The following is an 18,596-nucleotide window of genomic DNA, read 5'->3' as shown; positions in this document are numbered from 1 at the left end:
TCTTTGAGAAGACGCGCTGTATTTTCTCCAACGAACTACAAATCTTTGAATTAAGTAGTTTATTAACAAGGATCAGAGGTTTTGTGGGGCCAGATAAGTCAAATTAAAGCATTTGTTTTTCTTCACTTTCTTGTGAATTTCACCGAATACTTTCATTAAATCCACATTAGGAAACACTTCTGGTTTACCAATCAACCTGTCTACAAGTACCAGATTACAGATACTTTCTTTCATGTTACAACCAAATCAGATCTGTTTAAATCCATAAAGGATGGATTCTGGTATAGAAATCAGGCAGCTCGAGCGTACCAGATATGAAGCTTTTCCTGAATTCGCTTTCAATTTGTATCCGAAGAACGAAAATTCAAACCTTTTAAACAACAAATAAGAATGTATAAAAACCGAATTCTATCAATCCAGTCTTGCTTGCCATAAGAGTCTTCTACGATAGTTGTGCGCCGATAGTTCACCATAGTTGTGTCAATAGAATTCAAGCGAGGTAGATGGACAAGAAGATGAAAGCGTCGGAAATTTAGCACAAGTAAGTACTTTCTTTCTTTACTAATAGACAAATAAACTACTTTTTAAATTCAACATATAAGCCAAATAATCGATTTCCTTTTTATTTTATATAAATAACATGCGAGAATAACTAGTTTATGAGTTCTATATGTTCTATATGGTTATGACATAAGTTATGACTATATAATCGCAATAAAATTGGACAACCAGCAAACACCTCTTCCAAATCAAGAAAAATGTTCCAAAAAAGTGTTCGATTTTCGAAGTCATTTTCCGTAGCTTCGACCTCCTCTGAATATTTTGTTATACTTTACAAAATCATGCACTTAAAAATCACAATTCTACCAAAAAAGATATATTTTTCTCTTTATATGCGATATATAATACGTATAAATCTACCGTAAACAAAAATTTAGGTATATGTACCCAAGTTATTCCACCAAATAATTCAATTTACGCGTCCGAAGTAGAGTTCAAGTACGCAACAGTCTACTGGTATGCAACAGAATGCAGCGCACAATAGAATACACGAGTGGAGTAGCAGGTTCTACGAGTATACTGTTTTTCTACATTGTAACGAAACGGAACCACCCTGGGACCAGCTGTAGACCACACAACCGGCGGCAGCCTGTAATCGTGCTGATCCCAGAGTGGATCCGGATTATAGCCGGCAGCGGGCCGGTAATACCGATTCCGTTAACAGACTTCCCGATAGTTTCCGAGCCGCGTCGAATTTCTCTGCACGCGCGTTTACGCCGCTTCCACGCCACGAGCAGAACGTCGCCTTTTTTCCCGTTGCTCGCTCCGGGAATGGCGATCGGCCACGCAACCGGTAGCACACGCGACGCATTAATTCCGCCATTTTTCTGGCGTCCCGGCATTAACCTTTAAAGTAGACGGCGTGATCGCTCGCAATCACGCGTGCCACCGTTTCGAACCGCCTATCGTCCCACTTAACTCCGAGAAGCCCTCGTTCGCATTACTCCCTGTTTTTCGTTTTTCTTCGATTTCATCCGTTGATGGTGTACCATTCGAAGGAAGAACCGGCGAACCCAGCAACGAGGTTGCGGATTCTTGATGACTTCTGCACCGCGCCGATGTTAAAGACGCGTGGAAGCATAATTTAGACTTGTTAAGTTTCGTTTCTTCGCGTTTTTTCGTTTTTTGGGAAGAAAAAGACATCAGTTTTTATGGGATGCAGGTGAGATTTTTATGAGTTGGATTTTAAATGGTGATTATGTTGGATTCAAGATCTTTTAGTGCTTTTTTTTTTTAGTAATTATTCACACGAGATAGGTTTTGTATTTGGTTTCGGGTTTGCAAGGCGAACATTATTGATTTTTATACATCGATAATAATAGTCAACATCTGGCAGATATTAAAATGCGAACGAGACGCAAGTGTAAATTTAAATGTCGGTATAACTTTTTGTAATTCATCTTGATAATTAAACGATAATCATTTCAGAATAATGTGTTTTTTATCTCCATATATCTCTATTTCCTACTACTTCACCCTTAATATTTTTTGAACTTGCAAAATGTTCTGTTAATCGAAATATTCATCCTTAGAGTATACAAAACTTCAAAAGTCTTCAAACAGCGAAACTTAAAAAGCCTTACAAATTTTTAAAGGGAAAGGAAGAAAGAAGAGAGATAAAAAATTGCAAGAATCTCATCTTACACCCATCTTCCAGACGTAATATCTCGTCTGGAACAGGAAGAAATCCCGTGGAAGGATAGTATACACGCTGCATATCGATCCGTCGTAAACGTAACTCAATTGCACGGCGTAAAAATAACGCCGCGAGCCGGAAAGATCGATGATCCAGGGACCGAGTCGCGCCGCGCCTCATCTTCACGCATGAGCCTCGAAGTACGGTGGATCGAAGGAGATTAACCGACAACTCCGCGAGAGGGAAACTCTCAGACGAGTATACTCGGGCCCAATTCGAGCCGGCAAGCTTAATTACGCGCGTAGCCGAGGCTCGCGACTTAATTTATCGCCTGCCTGTAACCTGTAACTCGAAATCGAGAACGATTGAACGTCGACTATGCCCTCTCTAACGACTTGCTACAGCTAATTGTTCCATCAACGACCATTCAATTAGCGACGGGCTTGATTTCATCGACTTAATTGAACGATTACGATGACAATGCCCCATGAAATCATTTGTGTGGAGGTGTGTTAGAAGGGAGTCTGTTGGGCGGTAAATTGAGCCAGTAACGAGTTTATATATTGACAAATAATCCTGAGAACCTCTTACAATTAAACATTGATATATTGATATTGTGAGTTATATCGTAAGTAGATGTTTAAGTTCATTCGTCGATTCGTTTCGGTTTCTTATACCTGTTATCCCTATACCTTGATATCCTTATTCCTGTTCTATCTTACAAAATACTTGAAGAAGGAAAAGAAATGATTTAGTTTGGAAGTTATTACATCAAATTTTAAACACTGCCGTGAGTGGTTCATTTGCAAATTAGATCCTTTTCTCTGTATTTCTTTCATTCATTCGCCTAACAGAAAGCGCTCGTTTAATCGTACGACATTTTAATCGTTTTAATCGAAGACTCAATCATAATAAAGCTACAACTTATTCAAATAGCTTCTTACCAAGTAGTTTCTAAGAAAAGAATTCGATTTTACTTGAGAATCGAGGAACCGCTCGTTGTACGAAGACTCGAAGCAAGTAGGAATATCGAATCGACAAGAGACAGAAGGAGACGCGATAACAGACAATCCGCGATTAGCAAACGCGTGGATTGGTCCGGTATCGTCGATCGGTGGCTTCGATCCAGGTGATATTTCAACGGTGATCGGGACCAAGTGGACGGTGAAACTCGATCTTGGCGATCGAGCACACGGACCCCCATCGGGAAAGCCCCTTTGAGAAGCCGGCAGCGCCGGTGGACGTATCGCGAAGGTTCGTCCCGTTTGAGTGATATAAAACCGGCGTTCGCGAATAAATACTCCATTGCAGGAGCTCTAGGGCCCTAAATATTCATGGAGCAGAAGTCAGCTCGCTCTCCTTAAATTCTTCTTCCGTTTATCCTTGTCTAGCCAAGCTCGATTTCCTCCTGTTTTAACCTCGACTGTGGCCGTGGCCAAGAACGTCGCGTTTGTTACTGGAGGACTTTGCCACTGCTTCGATCGCAAAGAACCTTTGTATCCTACCGATCTCATCGATGTTACGGAAACTCCTCGTTCTATTAGGATCATCGCTTCATTTGTTCTCTCTTGGTTACGATATGTTACTGTTATTTGGCAGTATACTTGATGTACGTGTTAATTGCAGCGTTTCTTAACTTTTTACTTTTGACTAAAGCGAGGATATGCCGTGAAACTTAAAAAATGACTGTCTTGCGTAGATTTCATTATACAGGGTGGTTGGTAACTGGTGGTACAAGCGGAAAGGGGGTGATTCTACGCGAAAAAAGACGTCGAAAATATAGAATAAAAATTTAAAAATTTAAAAACTTGAAAATTTAAAAATTTGAAAATTTAAAAATTTAAAAATTTGAAAATTTGAAAATTTGAAAATTTGAAAATTTGAAAATTTGAAAATTTGAAAATTTGAAAATTTGAAAATTTGAAAATTTGAAAATTTGAAAATTTGAAAATTTGAAAATTTGAAAATTTGAAAATTTAAAAACTTGAAAATTTAAAAATTTTAAAACTTGAAAATTTGAAAATTTAAAAACTTGAAAATTTGAAAATTTGAAAATTTGAAAATTTGAAAATTTGGAAATTTGAAAATTTTAAAATTTTAAAATTTTAAAATTTTAAAATTTAAAAATTTAAAAATTTTAAAATTTTAAAAATTAAAAAAATAACGTCAATCGAGACAACAATCTACAGTGCGATCCGTTATAACGAGACGCGATACAGTGCACGCGTACCGAGCGAAAATTCAAAGTCGATTTTCTCGAAAACAAAGCCTCGAACGAAAAATTTGTATTCCATATTTTCGACTTCTTTTTTCGCGTAGATTCACCCCCTTTCCGCTTGTACCACCAGTTACCAACTACCCTGTATACAACTATATATTTATTCAACATTCGGTTAATATATACTTGTTGCATGGTAAATTTTAATGTACCTGTGTCGTCGTATAATGTAGTGATATGTTTCGGTAGCTTATATTTTCGGACGTACTCATACAAATTCAATAGTGAGTTAATTGGAAGCTGATGAAAAATTAGTGTCAATTAGATTGATTCTACTCCTCATGGATGAACATTTTCATCCAAGATATTGACATTTCGCGTGACGAGTTAACTCGTTTACGTCTGAACAGACTTCTAAAACCTTTTTAGCTTTTTAGGCGATCGTCTCATTCGTGCAAACAAAGAGTCAAAGCTACTTTAGGATAATAAATGAGCTTCCTGTAAACATAGCACGATTTCCCAACTTTCTCGTTCTTTTTGCCAGCAGCGCGCATAATTCGACTCCTCTCTCGTGTTTCACGGCGAGCCAAGATGTAAAACGAGAGTCATCACCGACGCCGCAATCGGCACACCGTGGCCGCAATTATTGTCGGAAAAGTCAACTCGTCCGCACTTGAGTACCCACGATCGATGCGATCGCTTTCGAGTAAGTTGCTCGCGAGTAACAGACGGCCACAGGTGCGTCGCGATTACCGTGGAAGCCGCGTTCACCGCGTTCCGAACGATCGTTGCCTCGTGCAAGATCGTACGATGTTTATCGCGCATCGTTGGAATAAGAAAAATATAAGAATTTAAGGATCGCAACAAGGTTAAATAATTTCGATAATCAGAAATAATTTCATACATAGTTTCATTCGCACTCGGCTCTTTTTATCGTTCGAGCACCAGCTACGGGGACTTCCGTACTAATAAACCACTTGCATTCTTTGTATAAATACGATAAAGAAATCCAACGAATATAGGTGTCCTCGATGCCTTTCACCGAGGCGAATGAATGCTAACCCCGCGAAAGAAGACGCGTGCACGCGCCGCCAGATGAAATTCAAATTTGCAACCAGCCATCCCATTCGAAACTACTAATTCCACGTCATTTTACTGATGGACGAGACTGTTCGTAGCGGCGGCGTGTTTCATCATTCGCCACCTTCGAACCCGGCAACGAGACAGCTCCCTCGATACCTGCACGCAACCGTCCCGCTCGATCCATCGAGCCGAGCTCGTAAATCTACCTCGACAAATAGAACCCCGTTGGCACAATGAACGCGGCGAATTAACACGTCGCCGCGCGGCCCACTTACAATCGGAGAAATTTCGTTGGTTTCCAGTTATAGTGTGCCATTGTCGACGTGTATCGCGGAATCGGGGATAATTATGGATGCTGCGAGGTTTGAATTTGTTTGTAAGCGTTATTGAGTGGTGTGAACGGTGTAAGTAGAATGATGGTGACGCGTGGTATGTGGAAAATACGTTATTATTACAAAGTATAGCGTTTTGTTAGTTTGAATGGGGTAATGGCAGTTTCTACTAGATTTCTTTAAGAATCCTTTGAATATGTTCGATTGGTTGATAATAGTACGTACTATGGTTGTTCTATGTCTGGTTTCAACGGATAAATCTACGTACTCTTCTGTTTCATCGTGATATTCGGATCCCATACGTTGTGTTACGGTATGCTCGCGTGCTTGTTCAAACATGTCCGAGACAAATCTACGTACTCGTTAATCTCACTGTGATAGTCACACTCCACGTTTATACTTATAATACTTGTTTATATATTATCTTATATTACTAATAAAACTTATCTATTTCGTTACATTTTATTAAAACGCCTTACACGTTCTCCGCAATTCATTCCCTAATCTTCGTAACCAACAGTTCCCAAATTGCAAACTACCTGACCCAATTTCCAGCGCTGACTCATCTCCGTCCAATTCCTCAACCTAAATTCTACTTATCGATAACAAATAAGCTATCCTCCTCCGCGGCGAAATGTCGCCGAGTTGACCTTTCGGATCGACCCGGTTTCCGCGATTTCTCGAGGTTTCTAGCCGCGGAGAGACGAGCACGCTCCACGTAGACGAAGAGGACGGCGCTCCGAATCGGCGGCGCGTATCTTCCAATCGGGAAAGAGAAGGATCGCGGTCTGCAAGCCGATTGTCAGGGAATTTCTCCTATTCTGGGAGTATCCGCGCTCGGGAATCCGCGTGGACGCTTCCAGCTTGGGGCGGTCGCGAGTTCTCTAAATAAGGTTGGCTGGCCTGGCGGTGTTGCAAGGAAATAATCGGTGGACCGGATAATTTATCGCGGTCAGCTGGGGCTCTTTTGGTCGTACTTAAATCCGCTAAAATCGCCGATACGATCGAAGTGACAACAGTTCCGATCTCGTTGAAATCGCGTAATACGAAGGCTTATTAACCGCGTCTCGTGATATTTTAGCCGGTTTATACCGTTTTTCTTGCCGTTTTCTAGGGCTGCCTCGTGCGTCGACAGACATATTAATGATCTGGGAAAGCTCGTCTGGTCCAGTACGAGACGATCCTTCGATCGAGAAACGATCCCGCGAACCGTAACGACTCCGCAGACGAGAGAGAATTACGCTGTCGTAAACGCTCGATTAACTTTTTACGCTTAATTGGACGGACCTCCCTGTTCTTTTACTTCTGCTCGGTGTGCAGTCTCGATTAATTCTGTATTTTTATGCACCTCGTATTCTGTTCGTGAAAGTATTTGTGTATCTTTGTACACAAAATTGAGACATTGAAAATGGTAACTCTTTAGCGTTTCTATTGATTTTCTATTCTCTGGATAGAATTCCGGCGATAGAAAATTTTTCCTGGATAGATTTTAATCGAAATCAGTGATCAATTTGAAAAACGTTGTCTTTGCCGCAGAATTCTTCGCGAAGTCGAAATAGCGCGATACGTAGCGTGTTACATATAGTAAAAAATTTTATTTGGTTTTTATTGGAATTCTTTTATTCTTCTAATTAATTTGAACGAAAGATACAAGTTGTGTGAATTGGCTATTTACGAAGATTGGAAAATGAAATTTATTATAAATTTTGTACTTTATAATCTGCATTTCATTTAACATTGCACCACAAATCTCGTACTCGCGATTATGCTGTTACAGCGGATGTATGCTGCGAACTGTATTATAGCGGTAAGCTTCGGGTACAAATACCTTCAAACGAACTGCAGTAAAATTCCTTGTTAAAGAACGTTCTCGATATAAGCTAGGACCTCTTTGGTCGTCGTATCAGAAATCAGGTTCCGCTGTACATAAAAATTCTTTCAAACGAGTAAGAACTTAACGTATCACAGGATACAGGAATTAAAATCTGTTTGAAATTTCAAAACACACTACCTCGAAATACTTTAATTCCCAATATAAACCACGCAACAGCATTCTTCGAAAGACTCACACCGAGAGGCAAGCTCGTATCTTGGGCTTCCCGCCTGAGCTATCTCCGGATCGGCCGACGATCTTTGATTAACTTGTAATTCCCCGTTGATTCTCGGCGATAGCTGAGGCGACACCCCATTCACCTTCTCCTCCTCCGTTCCGTCTCTCGTTAAAAATTCCATCGACCTCCAAAAACTCTCTCGATATCATCCCAAGCGAGTAATTGAGCAACGACTCGCGTTCACGTCACTCCTCGATCGGCGGCGGCCTCTTGTGCGATCGAGAAAGGCGCAACAGGAGAGAGAGAGAGAGAGAAAGAGAGAGAGAGAGAGGCGGCGGGAGGGTAGGACGAAGTTATCGGAGGCGGTCGATCGATAAATTACAGTCAAGCATATGAAAGGCAGCGAGGAAGGACGATGCGTGTTCCCGATCGTCCGCGTATCTGCCACCGTCGCCGCTGTAATAACTTCGCGGACGTTTATTCGCGACAGCGATGGATTCGTATCGCGCAAATGATCAATGATAAATTGAGTCACGATCGACGCGAGTGAGATAAGAGGGGGAAAGCGGAAGAGGCCAGCTGACTCTTTTCGTCTCGAGGCGTCGCTCGATGTTTTGCAGCGTCGAAAAGGCGGAATCTGTCGCCGCAAAGAGGCAAACCTGTGTCGGTCCTCTTTTTCGAGGGTTCCTCTCTAATAACACGTTGCCGACGTTGCCCGGCCAATATATTAATTACCGCTCAATATATTAATTATCGAGCCTGTAATCTCGCCGCTACGCGCCGTCACGCTCGGTCCTCCGCATCACCCGCATAGCTTTCGCGGCCATCTTCGTATTATTCAGAGGCTTTTCGCGCGCTTTTTCTTCTCGTGTTTCTTCGGTTTCGTTGGCTTCTCGATTGAGTTGTCTCTGGAGATTCGCTTCGCCTATTAAATACTGAAACGACCGTTCTGGATACTTTATATATTATATAGACAGCGGATATTTGTTCATGTGTGTGAAATATAAAAATGTAAAAATGTACAGAATACGTATAATATGCAAAGATACATAATATGTCTAAAATAAAGCGATAAATGCAACAGATCTCTGTATAGATGTCGCTTTCTCGGCTATATCCGATAAAATTATAGGACGCAATTTCCTTTCATCTTTTTTTTCCGGTGACGATCCATTTTTTTGGATAAAAATTGTTTCACGACGTGACTTTTTCTCTGCGTTCCTTACTAACGCACGTTACTTACTTAAGCACCGCACTAAAAAATTGGAAGTTTTTAGATCGTTTATCTATTCAAAGCACTACTCCGTGTTTCGTAGATTCCAATGAAAACCGATTGTCTATTTATGCCTAGCAGCAGAAACTGTAAACCGCAAGGTGTCTCGTAACAATTACGCGTGGAAGCGATTTCTTCTCTCCTGTGAGACGAAACGACACGCTTGTCTGTGGAACTCATTACACGGTTGTAAGGATTTTATGTGGGACGAAGTTAGGGTAAATCTCGAGCTTTTTCTCTCATTAGTCAACCACGACTGGCCGACGACAGTCGGGATAATGCACGCCCCGAATGGAACACCCACGTGTGCACGGAGGCGAAGGATAACGATTGCACGCGTTCTAGAACCAGCAACAGGCAACGTATAGAGGTGGAGAACGGTGTCGTCGTTATCTTCGACATTAGCTAATTTGCTACCTTTTTTGCCGTGGATGCAGATAGTGGGTGGATTCGAGTGAGATACGAGAATGTTACATCTCTTCCGTAGACACAACGAGATAAATGGGGATTTTCAGAGTTGGAATATGGTCATTTGTTGTGAAATTGTGAATAGATTTGGTTCGTTCAATTTTATGAAATGTAAAATATATTGAAATTTGAAGTTCTCGTTTAAAACGATCGTTGACGAGTTCGATGTAATATTTTATTTTAATAACGCGATAAATTTATTCCGTGTGACTAACGATAACGGAATTATCGCCGTGACGTTTAATTTAGTTCATTGTAAACCAAACATTTATCGAAGATTATTGGTGCAAATCAATTTAGATTAACTTCAGACTCCGATTAAATCCAACTTTATCAAAGCCATCTGTTTCCACCATTGATAACATTTTCCCAGCAATCCTTTTAGAAACTAATTGGTTAAATCCAATTTATACCCGCTTACGCTCGAAACTTTCAACATCAAACACACGAAATGATCTCCAAACTGCAATTAAATCATGCCATTAGATCCGGCAAACTCATAAATGTCCACAGCGAGACATACCTCCGATCAATCCTGTAAAAAATGTCTAACATTAAACACAAAAAATCTCCAGTCTTCGGTTAAACTGCCGATATTCTAGCAGAGCCTGCAGTATCCAGTTATCCACATTCCATTGGTGATCCCTCTGACCCAGGTAAACATCCGTTTTACCCAGATCTCCGCGTCGATATACGAAGCTCGCCGATTGCGTGGAAAACAGAGTGCGGATCGTGGTCGAAATCGCGAAACGCGCGGTTCACGAGGAGCTGGCATACCGAGCAGGTCCTTCGATCGAGCGAAACGATACTCGATCGGAATTCAAATGAGACGCCGCGCCGTTGGCTACGTCGCATACCGGCGCGGCCAGATATCGATTCCCGCGTACCGCAACAGAAAGACATCAAGATCGCGTCATCGTACGGTGGTCTTATTAAATCAAAAGGTGACCGATCGCCGTGGACGATAACGAGTTTACCTGTCGACAGGTGGATTCGTTTCTCGTTCGTTCGATGGTTGTACAGAAGCGCTCTCGATCTCGATCTCGTGCCAGATAAGAGAAGGTTTAAAAAGAGAGGAGACGTCACGAATGTCACGCACGCTGCCTTCGCCGCTACTTGTAACTATGAGTGATCAACACGAACTGATATAGTGAAACGACGTGATTAACAAGCTCGATCGGCGGAATTATGGTTCGATCGTGTCGTCGATAGATTTAACCCGGTGATCCGCATTATGACGATTAGGCTGCGGATACACATGCAAATTGATATTTTTACAAACGTGATTAATTTGTCAGTTTCTCGATTTCATCGCATAAATACACGATCGATGTTTAGCTTAAGAAGAAGAAAAAGTGACAGGTTCGTTCGGTCGTCGACACTGTCTCGTCGATCGATAGTGCGAGGTGGTCCATCAAATAGAAAGAAAATCGAGGTGATGTGTTTTTGCAATCTCTGGTATTGATAGATGATGCCAACGTTAAGTTTGTAACCTTTAATTTACTTAATTATACCTTAGTTGTGTAACAGTAAAAATATTGTAACAAATTATAGAAGATCTCTCGAGGTAAAAATTTGTGATATTTAATTTTCTCTGGAATGCTAATTGATGTTTAATTTTGTGTTCGATGATATCATCGTCGCTATAGATATCGTCCTCCACGATATCTCGCAATCGACTGCTAGCACAATTCACGTTCGCCTTTGCGTCCGCGAGAAACAATCGATCGGCTCGCGACGTAGCTGCAGCTGCTGACACAAATCGGCCCTGGCTACCGGTAATTACCGGCTATGAGAATCATTTGGCGTAATTGATGGTTTCTCGTGGGCGTCTTAAACTTCAAACGCTAACAATCGCACTCCCATTTCACTCTTACAGTATGTATTTCAATTTTATAGCCACACATATAACCGATCGAGATTAACGTTTCACTTTTTAATATTTCGTTACACACACGTTTCGATCAAGACATATTTTGGTAACGTCGTATTTAAAAACGGGGGACTCTGATGCTTTTTAAGCAACCGATAATAAAATCTCGACGATATATAATTTTATTAGCGAGGTGCAATATTTTTGTAAAAAAGGACGATAGCGGTTTCTTTTACAACCGACAACCTGCCGCTGGATTATGCCTAATAAGAACATTTTTACTATTGCTTCTACGTTATTTACCATACATTTTAACCACTATAACTCATTTTTATCTTCGGTCTCTGTCATAAAATCAACCTATTATCGTTTCTCCACTGTACGATCTCATCGGACGATCACACGTAACCGACGAGACAGGTCCAATTTATTGTTTCAGATTTTACCGTTTCTTAGACTCATTCCTTTTACGAGCATCTCTAGACCAAAGGACCTTCGCCTCCAACTATCGTCGCGTAGAAATTCGTTCTGTTACTCTTACACACCATCCTATCTTCTTTCATAAGGTTATTCCATCTGCCACGATTAATTAAACTGTAGAGTGTATGTATTTATGAGAATTTATGAGAAATTTGGTATAAACGTACGAAATATCCAAAGTGTAATATTTCCCATGATATTGAACAGGTAAAACAAATTTGTGCCTAGATCCCACTTTTTCAATTATATTCATAAAAATCTAAATTTCGATAAATACTCGCACTCTAGTCATAAGATATTCTTCTATAAAGTTTGATCGTTAAACCATAGGAAACGCTGTACTTTCTTTTTGTTTCTTCCATTTGTGATTCGCTGAAATCAGTTTGGAGGATCGAGCAACATCGGTGGTCCATCTGGATTGACCGGACCAGGTCGAAAAGTCATCCGTGTCAAGAACGAATCGGACGATTCGAATGGAATGAAAAGAGAACAGAAAAAGGTAGGAAAAAAAAGGAAACAGGGATCGAGGTTGGTTCTTCTCGATGGCGGATCGAGCATCCGGCAAACGAAGCGATTTAAATGTATCGAGAATCTGTGCGAAACGATCGCAATCGGTCACGACGCCTCCACCTGCATTCCGATCTCGACGCAATAACGTCGGGGAGATTCCTTTGTTGCGTCGATCGACTGGACGTATGAAACGCCGAGGAATCGTTCTACGTTCCCGTTGATGGAAGGTATTCGTTGCGACATTTCAACGTAGGTGGAAAATGTTGCAGAAATGACTATTCTCCGGGAATTGCTTTTTCTTTTTACTGAAACGTTTCACAAATTAGTTGGCCATCGTGTCATTGCGATGCCATGACGTTCGAAGTACCTTTATACCAGTGAATGGATTGTAGCGCAGATTTTTTCAGAAATTCTTAGAAACTTGCGAAATATTGTATTTTTCTTAGATGATTGTGTGTGTTACATCGATACGATACGAAGTTGATAAATTTCTTTACGACTTATATTAAACTTATTTATAGTTTCCTATGATTATAAGCATAGTAATTGATCATGTTACATTCATCAAGACGTTTCATGTTAAAGCCTCCATCTGAATTGCTCATTCGCTCTGCCGGGTAATATTTTATACTCTTTTTCTGAAATACAAAATTTTCATAGAACGACGTTCGAAGAGAATGTAAAAACGTTGATATCGACTTAGCTTATCGAACAGACTCGACGTGGCAATTCAAAAATTTGATGTTTCAGTTCGACCTAGTATCACCGATCATGCACATTCGAGTCATCGTACGATATAAAAATTTCGTTACGAGTAAGTACCGATCTTATGCGTCATCTTCTTTCCGTCATGATCCTCGAAACAGTACCGATACTTCACCAACGATTTGATTACATCAATCTTAGTCCATCGACAACGACGAATGACAAGCACAGGCAATCTCGATGCACACGACGAACTAGATCAACTCCTACGATGTTCACACGCGATGGCGAGACACTGGCCCAGATATCTGTTCGGCGTAACGTCGCGTCGCGTCGCGTGGTTAGAATTCTGCGAGGGGCCTGCAAGAGCGAGGACGAGTCGTGATCCGGCGCGCGAACCAACGTAGGTCGGTGAGATCTTTTGCTTTCTAATCATCGTCAAGGTTAAACCCCGTTGAACCTGCTAGCTCCTGCGCGATCTGGGTTCGAGCAGAGAGTCTTCGAGAAGTCCATCTTTTTCCTTTCTTCTTCTGCCCCTCGACATCCTGTGCTCCGTCGCGTATACGTATTATATACACGGTCGTATAAGGGTACGACCTTAGCCGCGGGAATAAGACGTCGTCGACCTGCTCTCCCGGGCCGCGATTGTCTCTGTCGGCCGAGTTGCGAGGATATTTCTATACCGTTAAGCGATTGGAACTCGCCTCGTTCCATTGTTTCGCTTGCAACTCTCCTTCTGTGTATCGTATGCACGTGCACACGCGTCACCGAACTCGCGCTCATGGTTCACAAGATTCTCCTCTCTTTTATGGGTTAATTACCATCGACCGATGGACTCGCCGATCTATCGGAAAATCTTGAACCGTTCGATGAAGAAACTGGTGGATTATCGTGGAATCGATTGGCTCTCGTGATAAATGTCGACGATTGATTTTTATCGAAGCCAGAGACTTGGAACTGTTGGGGATTACTTTTATTCTTTAAGTAAATGATATATCGAATGTCCGAGAGGCATATGGTAGTTCTATAGTAGAGTTCTACAGTGGATTGTTGGTTTCTGTTTCCTCTTTTAGTTTAAACTCTCATTCATGAATGAAACTTTCATTTTCGTTACTCCTTACATCTTACCTTCTTTCGAAAAGCAATTTTAAAATTCGGTATGTTTTCGACGTACCCTGTATCGCGAACATTGTCTCGATCGATCTCGAAAGTTCGCGAAGAATATTTGCTTAATGAATCTGGCTTATTTTACACGATATCTATGACAACAGAGTTTTGCGTTTCTCGGAGCGTTTGAAGCATCGTCCCCTTTTCCGCGTGACGCGGAAACCACCCAGGTAGCCGAGCATAAGCAATCCCCAACACGGCGTACCGAGCGAATAGGTGAGAACGAATCCAACGAATATGTTCGTCGTGTTACGACAAAGACTATGGGCCTCGCCGCTATCGGTGTTTCGCTCGAGCGCGAGATAAGTAAGTGCTTTAATTTATTCGAAACACCTCGGTTATTAATCGTCCGCTCCGTGGACTCTACCTGTCCCTCTCGTTCTTCCTATCGGCCATCTCGTTCTACCTTCTCTTTTTATCGTCCACTCTCTTCCTTACGTTAACTCTCCCTTTCTAACTATACCTTCCTTTTTCCTTTTAAACGCTCTTCTTGTTCCTTTTTACATTTTATACACTTTTCCTGTTTTTTTTTTTTCGAAATGAACAAGTATTCGATTATATCTGGACCGTTTTGAGGAATTCCCGTTGCTTTTTTAATCCTTCGTTGTATTTTATTCCGTTACTTATCTATGTTCTTGCGTTGTATCAACCTTTTTTTTTGAGTGAATCGCTTGTCTTTTTTCACTTCTATTCGTGTCTTGTATTTTTCTATCTCTCCTTCCTAATCCTGTTATGGTTTTCGACCTTTGTAACTCTCCCAAATTTCTCTGTTTTAAAAATACAGAAAGAGAAGGAAGATTTTTACTATGTTAAGGGAAGCTCAATTCCAATTAACCTCAGAACACGTGTATTCAAGGAAAATCTAATCTTTGACATATATTCTGAAAATTTTAATCTAATCCGATAAAAGTTACGTGTATAATAAAGCACGTTATAAAATTTGTGTCTAAAAAAATTGTTCGAAATATATTCGTTTTTGAATATCTGCCGACTTGTAAATTGGAATCTACGTTGGGAAGAAATTGTTGAAAAATGCGAAAAGACGAAATTCGTTCACGGTTCCCCACCAAGCGAGAAAGATTCCCGCGCTCACGCTGGTACGCCATAACCGAGATCGTATATACACGTAGGTAGTTATATATGCATATAAATACGTGGGTACAAATAACGAACACGCGGCCGTGTCTCGTTGGAGGCGCGCACCGGGGCCTGAACCAGAGAAATGTTTTAAGCGAGCCACTCACGGCGCCCACGCTCGTCCGCGGCAACAGACGCGCCGACACGCGCGCGCACACGCCGGGCCCCTTATTTCAACCATAAATTAATGTTCTGTCTTCCGCGGATGCATAATTGTGCGAGCAGCGCTAGTCGTCCGAGCTTTTCGTGTCCGCGCCGCTTGGACACACGACGAACGACCGGACGGGACACACCACCGTCACCACCACGACGAACGCCTGATATCCCTGGCAATGACACGTAACGAGCCTTCTAATGGCTTCGCAAACACGCCGTGTAATCCGCGCGTGCACCATCTACCGCGCTTAAGACGCGCCGCTTTGATACTTTGCCCGCTGTTTCATAGATTTCCCTGACCTTACGAGGAATTTTTTGGCACTTTCGCTAACAGCTTGAGGTCAGAACGGGACGATCGGTGAATTTTTAGGCAACACGATCGTTCAGGATTCCTAATTCATTTAGATACAATTTTTTTTTTTCTTCCGACCGATCGATAATTGAATTTTTGTAATTGTACAAGGTTTTGGGAATATTCGCACAAAGAATTCTGGTTTAAGCGATTTCTTTGAACGCGGAGATTGTGCGCCGAGTCGCACATTTTTCACCAAGAATAAGTAAATAATAGAACAATAAAGTCCTCTACTCGCCTAAGAACAAATCTCACAGTCACTACCACGCAGCTGCGATAAAAATCGTTTCACGAACCGGATGGCCTCACCCAAGCGACAGCTGATCGCCATCTCTAAGACAGGAAGCGATTCTGGCTCTCGAATTCCCTGCTGCAAACGACAAGACGAACACTGGACGAGACAGAAACAACGCTTTCCGTTCGTCGAACGAACCGACTGCATCGAGATGGGACTCACGTTCCCGCATTTACATTCGACCTATTGTCTCTTCGTCCCTCTGTCTGCTTCTCTTCCTTCGAGCTCGCAAACCTTCGCTCTTGAACTCTCCCCGATTCGCTTTCAACGCTATTTTTACAGGCGACGACGTCGCGGCGTCGTCGTACGTCGTCTTCGTCCCCGTCTGCCCCGATTTATACGATCCAACAGATGCCCGCGATCGACCGAGCATCGCGTATGCAAAGCAGGAGAAAAATACACCGATGACGCTGTCCTCGCGATTTTCCATTTATTGTTTCGCGTATTAAGCGTTCGGACAACGAAACTTCGATTGTAATTGCTTAACACGTTTACCACCACGGTGATCGTTGATTATCAAATCGACGTCGTTGCGTCTTTTCAGAACGATCGGAAGACGTAAATTTTTCGAACTAAAAGTAAGATACGAAATATCAATGCCAACGATTTATTGTTATCACAGCGGAAGGAAAAATAAACCCCACAAATTGATTCGCTCCATCTTTTATCAAATTCTGAATTTCGTTACGTAAGTACATATAACGTCTAACGCTACTGTAGAAATACATAGAACGCTTATTGTTTGTTCTGGTAGTGCACGTGTTTTTGAGTAGGCCGTGAATAATAGCTGTGGAACGGTGGTGGTATCGCTTGGCTGAGTTTTGAAGAATCAAAGAGATAAATTTTGGTACGGTGAAAGGGTAAATGACAGGTTTGAGACAGTACATATCAAATAGAACGCTTTTAGCCGAGCTATTCCCTGATCAATTTATAGATCGTTTATAAATAGTATCGCATACTACTACATCAATTATTCAAATTAGTCTTTCATTCAACTTGAATGAATCACTTGTCTTATCGATACTTATCCACGGCTTTCAAACACAATCTTTCTCCTATCGTGGTGTCCTAGCGATGTCCAGGACAGTTGCTGTTAAATCCTCTATCGAATATCTGCGAACAAAAACATAATAAATTCTCGATTAAAATAATTAATACAAAGAAAACAAGTTCAACCTTTCTAATATAACTCTGTCATCGACAGATCCCATCAACCTGTATCGAGTTTTGTATCAGGTATCACGAATACAACCATAGATTCCCTACTTCGAAACAGTTACTTATACTTCCTTATACTCCACCCATTAAACGAGACAAAACTTCTTCAACGTCATTCTCTATTCCTCCTCAGCTTCGTACTTGCACGCATTATCGTCGCTCTGTTTCACAAACAAGCGAGAAAAAGGAATGAATATTCGCCACGTCGTCGCTGCGTGCGAAAGCGGTCAAACGATAAAATCGGATCTCCATAGGTGTTCGCGTGTTCGGTTGAGCGACAGGCCGGCTTCGTCACCGCGGGGATGCTGCAGCGAGATAAACGCCGGAGCGTATAACGAGGCGGCTGCGAAACCGTGGCTCGCGTCGCGCGCGTATCTTACGCGATACAATTATCCGGAGCGTACGACCACTTGCTCCGGCTATCTTGGTCGAGTAGGTTCTCGAGGTGACGTCGCTCGGACGAGCAACCGGGGCGGAATCCAGATGAAAGCGACAGCTATGACGTAAGGGATAATCGGCCGCTTTAGGGTGCTCGAGAACGAAGGTTGTATCGTCTTAAAAAAGTCGAAATGCCGCTCGAGTTCTTCGTCTGTTTCGGAGAGGATTATCGAAACGACACATACATGCGACGCTATGCTGTACAAAAATTTATTTAATATATACGATACGATACACGATATAACGTATAAAATGTCCGAAATAATTGGAACGAACAACCGAAAGAAAATTTTCTACCGTAAATAGCAAACGTTGTCGCGCGGAAAATACAATGATTAGAATTCTACCAACAACTGACGCAGAATTGCATCGTCCAAATCAGCCAGTGAAATCAAAAAACGAGCGACTGCTCGTTCTCGATTGGGTATTCCGTAGGAATTCGATCAGGGTCAGACGTTGCAGGATTACCAGGAGCGTAGATTCGCGAATTCAGAGGATTTTACTAGGCCTTGCACGTCCGATGTCACCATCAACGGACGACCTCAGACGAGCGCATCAGGGCCGCTCACGAAGAACGCGGCGGGGATTGTGGCTCGATTTTAAAGCGTCGAATTAGCGTGCAGCGCATAGCTGCTATCGATTC

At 41.9% G+C, this 18,596-nt stretch overlaps 1 long non-coding RNA gene across 1 annotated transcript in view; it reads right to left on the bottom strand.

The window, feature by feature from the left end:
* Positions 1 to 16,866: 16,866 nt before the first annotated feature.
* Positions 16,867 to 18,596, bottom strand: part of LOC143302671 (uncharacterized) — a 211,579-nt gene continuing 209,849 nt past the window's right edge. Inside the window, exon 5 of the long non-coding RNA XR_013058363.1 lies at positions 16,867 to 17,410. This is a non-coding gene — a long non-coding RNA (uncharacterized LOC143302671). The remainder of the gene's footprint in view (positions 17,411 to 18,596) is intronic.

Source organism: Bombus vancouverensis, chromosome 5, assembly GCF_051014615.1.
Source record: "Bombus vancouverensis nearcticus chromosome 5, iyBomVanc1_principal, whole genome shotgun sequence".
Taxonomy (NCBI): Eukaryota; Metazoa; Arthropoda; class Insecta; order Hymenoptera; family Apidae; genus Bombus; species Bombus vancouverensis.
Note: the sequence above shows the minus strand (reverse complement) of the source record. Positions and strands in the feature narration are given on the sequence as shown.